Raw genomic sequence first — 11,427 nt, 5'->3', positions numbered from 1 at the left:
ATGCTTAACTTTTTTCTTTAAAATATTATGACTGGACACTTACTTTTCCAACCCACAGGAATTTCAAGTTATTTGACAGTACTTCATACAATGACATTTGGCATCATGGTAACAAACTGGCACCTAAGGATCTCCATTTTCCTACAGACCCACAGGATCAAAACAGTTCACAATTCGTGTTTTCAAGATCTGATGGTTCAGTTCCAAATTTTACATAACATTGCATTGTAGGTTTTAGCTGAATGCTTTGTTCCCCACCAAAGCATTTTGTTGCCATGACAAAATATATTTCTATTTGACTTGGTACATTCACCAATCAGTTTAATATATTTTTTTCATGTAGGGTAGCAGGGATTTAAGTCTGAAAATGTGGTATAATGCATGACTAGGTGATTAAAAAAATACTTTTTCTTAATGTAAAGTTTCTAGAAATCCAACTCCCTAACAGTATACTGTCATGTTAATTTTACACAGTTTAGATTAAATTACCAGAAGTTGAAAAAAAGATGATAAAGTTCAGTGTTCGATAGTTTTGTGTCAAACTGAAAAGATGGTGTATGTCTGTCCCTGTTGACCCATTCAGGGAAACAGCTTCTCTGAAGGTCTATTCCATATTTTCATTAATAACTTAAACGAAATAAAGGGCGTAGCCACGCAACTGAAAAATGACACAATATTTGTAGAATTTGCAAGTATTCTGGAGATCCTCATAGGTCAGAGAAAAGTTCCCAAATCTGATTAAATTTAATGATGACATATACAAGTACCACACTTGGCAATGATGTTATATGGGCAGTTATAAGAGGAGGAAGAGCAATGCAAGAAAGAATACAGAAAAGTACAGACGTGCCATAATCTGAATTAAGGTTTATAAGATGTTGCCAAGAAACGTAAGTGGCGTTCTGGGAATGGTTCATGGAAAATTGACAGCTCTGAGTGATATTTTTACTTCTTTCCTCAGTCTTGGCAAGGCTTCAGCTAGAAATTAGGTTTGGGCACCATTCTCTCAGAGAAAACAATCAGAAAAGAGCAACAAAGTGATCAGAGATTTAAAGACACATGAGAAAATTTTTGTCTTCAACTGAAAATTGGATTTATGTACTCTAGAAAGGATGGTGCAGAGAACATGGTAATGATCTCTATGAAAATGTGCAGGTATTATAAAAAGAATACATTTATCCACCATCACTGTGGGATAAATTTGACTTAATTTAAAACCAAGATAGTTCAAAAGTAAGTTAAAAAGTAAGTTAAAAAGTAAGTTAAAAAGTTGAAAGCTAAAAAGTAAGAATGATTCAAGTTACTCCTACCTGAAAGCAGAGTAGATTGACCAAATGACTGACACATTGAATTACCTTTTAATGAATTACTAGTAAATGATGGAATCAACCTTAGAAAAATAGCAAATTGATATTTGGTCTGGATTTAAATATGTATAGAAGCTTTTGTTGTGGTGGGTTTTTTTTCCTGTGGCAAGAATTTTTACTACTTCCAGCCCTTCAGAATGAAAATAGGACAGAGAAATGCCTGCATTTCTGCAGTACGTAGATGTGAAGTTTTGTGGGGTTTTGTGAAGTGCATTAGTGTGCTGACTAATGGGACTACTCCTTGAAATGCTAGTTTTCTCTCCTTTCATTTTTGCTGACAGATGATACATTTTTCTGTAGCTCTTGGAACTAAAAGCTTTTCATTTAATGATTAAAAATGTACTTGCTTGGAATACTATGAGCTTGCCATTCTGAGAACATGATGACAATAATACGATTGTGATGTAATTACAGCATGTACAGCCTTGGGAAGTGATCTCATTTTCTGAAAACCATAGGTCTGTGTAACAATTACAGTACAGTCTCTAAACTTGCATTTACAGATGGGAAAAGGGAAAAGTTTTTAGGCTATGCAGATGCCAATAATCAGACTGTAGTTATCTTTTAGGGCATCCTGCTGCCCTTTTCAAAACATGAACTTGAGGGTTCTGAATTGTTAAAAATAGTGACCACAAGAGCTTATTTTCTAGATAATTTTCTCTGTATTGGTAGGTGAATAAAATAAGTAGGGAAGATAAAATGTTTCTGGTACATGAACGTAGGTAACCTCTTCCAGCATTTTTGTTTTGTTTTTTTTTTATTCCCCAGGAATATATTCCACTTGCCATTTGGAGAGGGAAAAATGCAAGAGCAGAAGCACTTCTGAACCTTGGTCCACATTATTGAAGACCACTGTTGTGAAACCAACTGTAAAGAGATCATTTAAAGTCGAGCAGTGATACTGCTCACCATGTCATTCTTCTGCTTGCTCTTTACTGTATTAAACTGTGGGTCTTGTTTAACTTAAATATCTACAGCCAGGAAGACCATTGACTCAGTTTTGATAACAAAGACAGGGAAGAAGAAACAGCCTCTCTGAGCATGTAGGGCCTTCTAAATAGTCTGTATAGCTAGAAACCTTTCACATAAGTAGAGCAATAGATAGTATGGCATAAAAAAGAAAAGTATCCTGCTTTGCAGATGCTGCTGAGCTCTTTGAGCTGGAAGTCATCTTAAAGAAGACAGAGGTCCTCCATCAACCTGCACCTCAGGAAGTCCCCCATCATCCCCGCATCACCATTGGCCAATCAGAGCTCAAATCAGTCCAACAGTTTAATTACCTTGGTAGCCTCATCTCCTCAGATGGTAAGATCGACGGAGAGATAGACAACAGGTTAGCTAAGGCATATAGTGCCTTTGGAAAACTCCACAAAAGAGTATGGCGTAATAAACACTTGAAGAAAAGCACCAAGATCAGTGTTTACAAAGCCATAGTGTTGTCTACTCTCTTATATGGGTCCGAATCATGGGTCATCTACCGCCACCACCTGCGTCTCCTAGAACGCTTCCATCAACGCTGCCTCCGTACAATCCTAAACATCCACTGGTCAGATTATGTGACCAATACATCTGTACTAGAACAAGCAGCAGTCACAAGTATTGAGGCCATGTTACTGAGAACACAGCTGTGCTGGGCAGGGCACGTCTCAAGGATGAAGGACCACCGCCTCCCTAAGATCCTGCTCTATGGTGAACTTGCCACTGGCTGCCGCATGAGAGGAGCCCCGAAGAAAAGATACAAGGACTCCCTGAAACAACATCTCAGCCTTGGCCATATTGATCACCATAACTGGTCTACTCTGGCCTCAAATCGGGAGGCCTGGAGACACGCCATCTATAACGCAGCTGTCTCCTTTGAGAACACACGCAGGATCACTCTCGAGGAAAAAAGGCAACACAGAAAGTACCGTGTCTTGCAGATTACACCATCTAAGGAGTCTTTCTGCTGCGCCTTTTGCAGTCGGATATGTCTGTCACGTATTGGCCTCATAAGCCACCAGCGTGCCTGTAGCAAAAGTGGATAGTGCCTTCCCAAATCTTCGTTCGCGAAGCCTAGCCACGAATGAATGACACAGTGCTGTTTAGAACAACAAGTGAAGCGAGGCACACAAAGGCATGACCTTGTGTTGAGTAACCTACTCCTTATGCAAGTAATTTTCATTAAAATAAGCTGATGAATATAGGGAAGAATTTCTGTAAATATTATTTTATTTTTAATTAATTCACTTCAGCATTGTATTTACTGGTTGTGTTTGTCTATTATTATTCTAGTGAACCAGAATTAGAGTGCAGGACTGTACTTGTGTAGTTAGTTAGCTATTTTTGATGCTGCATAATGTTTAGGGAAGATGAATCTTGTACATGTAACCAAAACTAGTCATGGCGATTCAAATACATTGCAATTGGAAACCTCATCAACTGCAGATAAATGGAAAACAAACAAAAAGTATTGTAGGAACCAGATCTCCCCTTTTAAAATGAGTGAGGATGTCATTCTTCAGTACCACCTTTCCTCCTTTGAGTTATTCTCTGGAATTAAACTGAAGCAACTCAAGAGTTTGTATTTCTGTAGTCCCCCAGTCAAAGTCTTTTACTTATGATTTCCTTGAAATGAGGGGGAAGATATTTTGTTCCCATTTTTCTGTTCTCTTCTTACCATATTCATTCATTTTACTCAAAGAATTGGCAATTGTTCACACTTCAAACTGTTCTGAGTGGGGAACAACCCTCAGGCAAGTGCATGTGAAAGGTAAGAATCTTTGAGTCTCCTTTCCATTTAGACAATCTCCTCAGAAGTCCTGTCCTAAAATCATGTATACCACATCACCAAGTTGGTGAAAATGAATTTGCTCTGTGATTTTTGTGACATAAAGATAAAAGAAATGAAACTAACTGGTTACTCTTTATCTGTCATACCTGTGAAACCAACTAAGATGAAGATAAATGACAAATTCTTTAATGAACAGTTCTTTAATGAGGTAATCAGTACACAAAATGCTGTGTTTTTCTTGTTTGGTTGGTTGTTTCAGCTGTGTTGCTATACTTTTTCATTGCTGTCTCCATATGGACGCTGGTGAATTATGTAATTGTTCAGTAAACTAGTTTGAAGCTTTGGCTTCCTCTACATTCAGGTGGTTCTGATCATCTTACTTAATATCTAACTGCAAGTATGACTTCTGCATAATATAATGCAATGCTCCAGAAAGAGTTTTGCTAATAGTAAGTTGTAAATTTTCTAAATTTTTCCAACTATACAAAGTCTGTGTTGCTTTCCTAGAAGTAGATTGTGGGTAAAGCTAAGTTTACACCTCATGCTACATCTTTTATTTGTTGAAACCTTGATCAGTTGTCTATAGTGCAAAAATTATTTGTTGGATAGTAGAGAAAATAGGAAGGAAAACAAAAGACTAAAGTCTTCTGTCATAAGACAGAAGCAACAGAGAGGTAGAACATGAGCTTAAAATGTCTGATCATTTCCTGAAGAGTGTCAACTGTCTCAGACATCACTGTCTTTCACCATTTCCTGCTACAGTCTCTACCTGTTCCCCCATTTTTGGGAGACATTTCTGCTTTTGTGAATGAAAGAAGCAATCTCTTCCTTATTCAGAGAAGTAGGTTGTGTTTGTGATATCCACCTGAAGGCCACTTTCATATTGCTCCATGATAAGGAAAGAGCAGAGGAGAAAAATAAAAGAACAAATACCAAAAAAACAAAGAAAGAGGAAAAGAGGCAATGAGTGATATAAAATGATGAGTCAATCTGAATGGGGGAATATCTTTTTCAGATGTAGGCGGAGATTAATTGGGTGTGGTAAGGATGAGATATCAGTGCCACTAAGAGAAAGCAGGAAAAATTATACTATCTGAGGACATCATGATGGGAACAACAGAAGAAAGAAATAGGGAAGTAATAGGATGAGATCAAGAAGTGGAACTATGAGACCTTACTACTGTTTAACTGAACTGGGAGAAAATATCTTTCGTCTGGAAATTGCCAGGTATATGTTAAAGCAGCAAGGGCAAAATTACCATGTAGTACAGAAAACAGTTTGCAAGAAAAATGGTGAAATCCTGGGTCCACTAAAATTCCAAAGGATGTCTGTCATATAATTACAACCCAAAGATATGAGTTCCCCCAGTTTATTGAATGTTTGCCTATGATTTGTTTATCATAAAATGATTCTCATTTGCAAATATTGCTGTAAATTTGGATCCTGGAAATTTTATTCATAGAGTTAATCCTATATTTCCATAGAATTTTATGGAATTCTTTACAAGACAAGCACAATTCAAACTCAGTCAGAAGAGCAGATAGATTCCTTAATATGCGGAATCCATTTTAGTGGCATTTTTTAATCTAATCTAGGGCTGGATCACAGTTAATTATGACCACCTAAATGCTTGCTTGCTTTCAACAGCTGCAGGTAGAGTTTTTTTATAGTTGGTCTGACTCCAGGAATAGTTCAGAGATTGAACTGTGTGCATAGCTGACACATATCTCATGACTCACCTTGCTCATTCTTAGAAGCCATGTATATGATGCCTTATATCATTATGGTGATACTTATACTGTGGAACACTTAAACTGATTGATTTTTCATTATGGCAAAGCATCCACTTGCCAGATTGCATTACCTTGCATTCTTCTCTGAGGATGTAAAAGATACAGTATATCTGCCCAAATTTTCACCACGGCGTTAATGTTGCTCACTTCCCCCACCCCCAGAGGTTAACTCCAAGGTAGGCACCAAATAGTCCAAGAATGATCTGTCTTTGCCTAATTTTAGATTTTGGCTGTGGATGTGTCTTCTTTCACAGTCCTTTTGACTCTGATTTTTTGCCTAAATCAACAGTTGCTTTGAGAATATACTTGGCAAATTATGCAATCTGAAAATAAATTTTGAACTGTAGTTACAACATAGCAGTTAAATCTCTGAAAAGGGATTATAGTTGAAAGGTAGTTTTTATTAATATATTAGGCTTGTTTATGACATAAGCAAAATAATAGCAGATCAGAAAATATTCAGAACTATGCAAGAAATACATTGTAGAAAAATTTATCCGTAGTTCTTTATGAGTGATGTGTGGAAGTCCTCTCTGGCCTGAAAACTCAGAAACATTAAATAGGATTCACAAAATACAAGCAAACATAAATTTGTGTCCAATTTGCTAATATTGTATGTAGATTTATTAGGGAAAATTTGTTATTTTATTCACCTGCTCCAGGGAGCAGCAAGAGCCCTTGATTAAAGGGATCTGGTCTAGTCCAGAAGAGGATAGTTCAGTGGAAAAGTATGAGGTGGTCCATTGAAGAGTATGAGAGCTGAGAGCAGCTGTGGCATGAGCAGGGCAGTGTCCTCTCTGACAAACGTACAGCCCTACTGCATCAAGGCAGGGCCATGACAGGGGCAAGGTCCATCAGCAGTCCCAGATGAGATAAAAGTCTGGGGTGATCACTGGGATTCCCTCAGGAGTGATAAGAGACAGGAGTGGAAACAAAGCTACTGCAGCATATGTTCGAGGTCTGTCCAGGAACCCCTGGAACCAGCACAGCAGGTGGCAGCTCTGGCCTCAGGGAAACCTGCAATGTAGCTCAGGGCAGGTCTATGTGTCCTGGCATGAGCTTCAATGAAAGCTCCACGCCCATGGGAAGAGTGGATGGGTGAGGCTGCTTAGGGCAGCTAAAGCCTATTAGTGTACTCTATGCCCTTAAAGTGTAAATCCAAAGTAATCCAATTCACTTCAAAGCATAAGCAATGGAATTTGCAGTAATCAGTCTCAGTGAAGTTTTCAAGCCTGCTATGTGTTAAGAAATGGTTTTGAAAAAATATGAATAATGTAATAAATAATTATGTTTTTCCTTATTGTGTAAAATAAATATTATTGATGGACTCCAAATCTTAAAAAAACCCCTACTTGATATTTAAAAGATTAAATTACCAAATTAGATTAATATTAGAAATGCTGCAATATGTCAATTCATGATATTTGTGAAGCCATATTTTACTCCCATTAATCCATATTTCATAAGAATTCAGACACATTGTATCCCAAAGAGACTTTCATTGATTCCTTTCCAAATTAAAATATCTAAAATATAATTAATTTTGTATGTAAAGACCACGTTTATACACATATGAAAGGGTCTAGCTATGCAGATTGATGCTCAGTGTAATTTGCAATGGCAAGTAATGTTCATTAAACAATGCTTTTAGAAGTCAGCAAGTTAAGTATCTACTCTAGTGGGTTCTTTCTAAAATCTATCTACATCTTTATTCACTGTAACCATATTTATTAGACCATTCCCCTCGATTTTAATCTTTATACAATTTATATTTTATGCATAGCCTGATAATTCTCCAACATACTTCTGACATTATTTTCTCTTGTTGCCTTTCAATACTAACCCTTTATTTTTTTCTCTGATAGGATATTCTCCAATGCTTGCTATCTGTCCCCAACAGAAGCCATGTGAGTTTGACTTGCTGACTAATTCCAGAAATTTAAGCTACAATAAGCTACAAGCAGCTAAGTATTGAAGCTACAATAAAATATTAATGATAGCCGAGAGTGATTGAGACTGATTAATGCACATACTGAAGAGCTGAAATCATAGAATCATAAAATGGTTTATGTTAGAAGGAACATTAATGATCATCCAGTTCCTACACTCCTTCCATGGGCAGGGACACCTTTCACTAGACCAGGTTGCTCAAAGCCCCATCCAACCTCGTCTCGAACACTTCCAGTGATGAGGCTTCTGCAACTTCCCTGGGCAACCTGTTCCAGTGCTTCACTACCCTGAAAGTAAAGAATTTCTTCCTAATATCTAATCTAAACCTACTCTTTTGCAGTTTGAAGCCATTTCCTCTTGCTCTGTCACAAGATGCCTGATGTATGATTTGGGTCTTAGGCGGCCATTCCATACTTGATTGGTTGGTGCCACTGCTGGGTAGATTTTTGAATCTTTATTGCAACAGACTTTTCTCACTGTTATAATACAAGAAGATTCCTGTCTTCCAATATAATTTACATTTTATAATCCCCAACACATACCTTATGAAAAGTAACTCATGGGATATTTTTCGATCAAGGTTATTTTCTGGTTCAGACTCACTGTTCTATGTTGCAGAGCATGTACTTTTTAAAAATCTTTTTAGGTTAATTTATGCAATTGCAAATAATTAAATCCACTAGAGGGCAATAACATTGTTAATCTAGCTAAAATAACGACATTTCAGTTGATTAAAAAATTTAAGTGAATAAGAAAAGCACAGGAAATCATTTAAGAGACAGGGTGTTTGTACTGACTCCAGACTGGGAACACTACTGTCCAGTTTCTTTAGTTTTCCTATTCCAAGCATAAAAATGAACACCCAGGATAAGCATCTTCAGGTATGCTGGTCCTCTATTCCATGAGGAGAAAAGGAAATATCAAAAAAACAATTTTGTAAGTAGCAGATTTCAGGAACCTCATTTACCTAGTGTAATTCAACCTAAAATATTAAGCCCTTCAGACTTTATCCTGAACAGTAATCACATGATCTGCTAGTTAAAATGCCCTTTACTTATGTAAAGAAGTTGCAAAAGTAAAATATTTGTCATCAATGCCTTCCTGACCTGCAAAGTACCAGAAAGACTTACCAATGTCTTTAAAAAAGCTATCATTTAGGAGTATGCACCAAATCTTACACTATGAGGAGGAAAATGGGCGTAAAGAATGGTAGGAAAGATAGAAGAGTAGTTAGTAGTTTCCAAAATGTTTTTACTGGAAGAAAAGGCAAAAAGAATATTCCTGAAGGAGAGAGGCTGAGACCATACTGCCCTTTGTCCACTCATCTTCCCCACCTCATTCTTCAGAGCTTTCTGTCATGAATGTTTCACATCTGATGAAATGAGTACTAATTTCTGCAGTAAGGGAAAGCCTAATTTTAATACATGGATAATACAAAAAGCATACGAAAGTGATGAATACAGTGCAATTTCAGATTTGTACTGGATAAATTTTAATGATGAATTAGACATTTTACAGGTATATGCAGGTCTGCTCATTTGTCTTTCTAGATAAGTCTAATGGAAGGCTGTTCATAGTGATATTGTGAAAGTTTTGATGGAATAAGATATAGATTTAAATCATCTGCAAAATAGAATAAAACACACCGGTACTATCAGCAAATTATTTAATTTATATAATAAATTAATTTATCACTTATGTAAACAAGGTAAAGAAAAAAGATGGAAAAAATCAGTAAATTAACTTTTGACTATAAGTATATTAAGTGTAGAAATTAATTAAGATGATATGTGAATAATCTGCAGTAGATTTATTTAAAGTGTCAATATATATATTTTTTCAAAATATTCATAAACATAGAATTTGAATGCATTTAAAACACTGTTGAAGCAATGTTAGTCTCCTATATTCTCATTCATCCTGCTGTTTAGCTGAACTCTGTGAAGGTACACTTATAAAGCTCAGCATCACTGAGACTAAAACTGAGAGAAAAATAGGTATTATTGGTTTTCACAACTAGAGAAAAGAAGCAGCAACTGAGGCCTTTAAAAACGATCCCAATGCACTCTTCAAGAGTTAGTGAGCACCAGAGACCTTTTGTTCATGCCCCGCATGACTGTTGTCTGTTGTCTACAAAAAGTAAACCTTAAAAAAGAAGTCTTGAAAACAAATCATTTTTGTGTCTTCATGTATACTTTGATGACCCTTCCAACTCAAGAACTCTGACAACTCTGTTGTTGATTTAATCCCAAACAGAGTCTTCCATAACAAAATATTGCTAGTTTGTTTGAAAAAGTTTGAAAGATGTTTAACAGAGACAAGAACTAAATTTGGATACCTTATAAAGGCTATATGTAATTTTACCTAAGGACTATTCTGTTTGATATTATGACAAAATTGTCCTCTCTATAGTTTGCTTTGCTCCAAGGAAAAATTGTCATTATCTGTGAATCTTGGAACAGCAGCTGAGGAAAGCTGAAGAAACATTATTCAGCAGTTGTGGCACTAGGCAGGTCCCTCAGAGATCTAGGCCTTTGCAGTAGAGGACATGTGCGTAGGAAATCAGCATTAAGTAAGAAAGAGGATAACAAACAGGCACATGTTAGAACATTCTTCTGAAAAAAATAGTAACATGCATTTATTAACAAACAACAAATTATCTATGTTCAGTTATAAAACTAATTTTGCAGATTAATTTGAGCAATTAAAGTAGAAAAAAAGAACGCTCCTTAAGTTTCATCACAATATTAACAAAGTCTTAATGATATCTCTAGTTACTATATACACAAACACTTACGTGCAAGGTCTGAAATGGATTAAGGAAATAATAAACATGCGTATGAAATTATAGGTAAATCAGTTTAAATGGAAATATGTTCCAGATGCCAAAGGAGATGCTGTTAGAATGCCAGGGATGTGACGTCAAAGATGATGAGTAAATGTGGTTTAGTAGTAGCATTGAATTAATCCTGAAGATAAAGTAGCATTGATGTATGCTCCAGGAGGAATTCACACAGGAAACTGTAAACTAGATCATAACTGTTGCACTAGATGGATGGGGGAATATATTCAGCTTGAGCCTTCTCTCTGGCACAGCATAGGTGCCCTGTCATGCTAAGGCTACTGAAGTCCTTGTGCCTTCTGATAGGTGCCTGGAAGCAACGGAAATAGGATATGAAACCATCTTTTCCTTTACCTAGGTAAATGTTTAGATAAGTCCATAACCTTTCCCACTTTTTCCTCAAATGTACTGTTCCTGTAAAATCATGGTATCTGCATCAATTCTGATTTGTCCTAATCACCTGTAGGTAGTATGTATGTAAGAAAAACCAACACATTTAAATATTAAAACTCAAATTGGAGAACCTAGAAGGTTTTTACCTCCGGAATGTCCAAGTGAAGTTTTGATGCAATAATCTTTCAGGAAGACATCTACTCTACCTAATGCAGTAAATATTGTTGTCAGGGCCCCAAGGGCACCATCCTACCCACTGCACAGGACCCCACATGAGCCTCCCCAGGCTGTCAGCTCCCTGTCCCAGCAGC

General features: G+C 36.6%; 1 long non-coding RNA gene across 1 annotated transcript; it reads left to right on the top strand.

Moving 5' to 3' along the window:
* The first annotated feature begins 1,953 nt into the window (after positions 1-1,953).
* Positions 1,954-2,283, top strand: LOC116788247. Its single transcript, XR_004357579.1, has 2 exons — positions 1,954-2,035; positions 2,136-2,283. It is a non-coding gene; the product is annotated as an uncharacterized LOC116788247 (long non-coding RNA).
* The last annotated feature ends 9,144 nt before the right edge of the window (positions 2,284-11,427 follow it).

Source organism: Chiroxiphia lanceolata, chromosome 1 (assembly GCF_009829145.1).
Source record: "Chiroxiphia lanceolata isolate bChiLan1 chromosome 1, bChiLan1.pri, whole genome shotgun sequence".
Lineage (NCBI taxonomy): Eukaryota > Metazoa > Chordata > Aves > Passeriformes > Pipridae > Chiroxiphia > Chiroxiphia lanceolata.
Note: the sequence above shows the minus strand (reverse complement) of the source record. Positions and strands in the feature narration are given on the sequence as shown.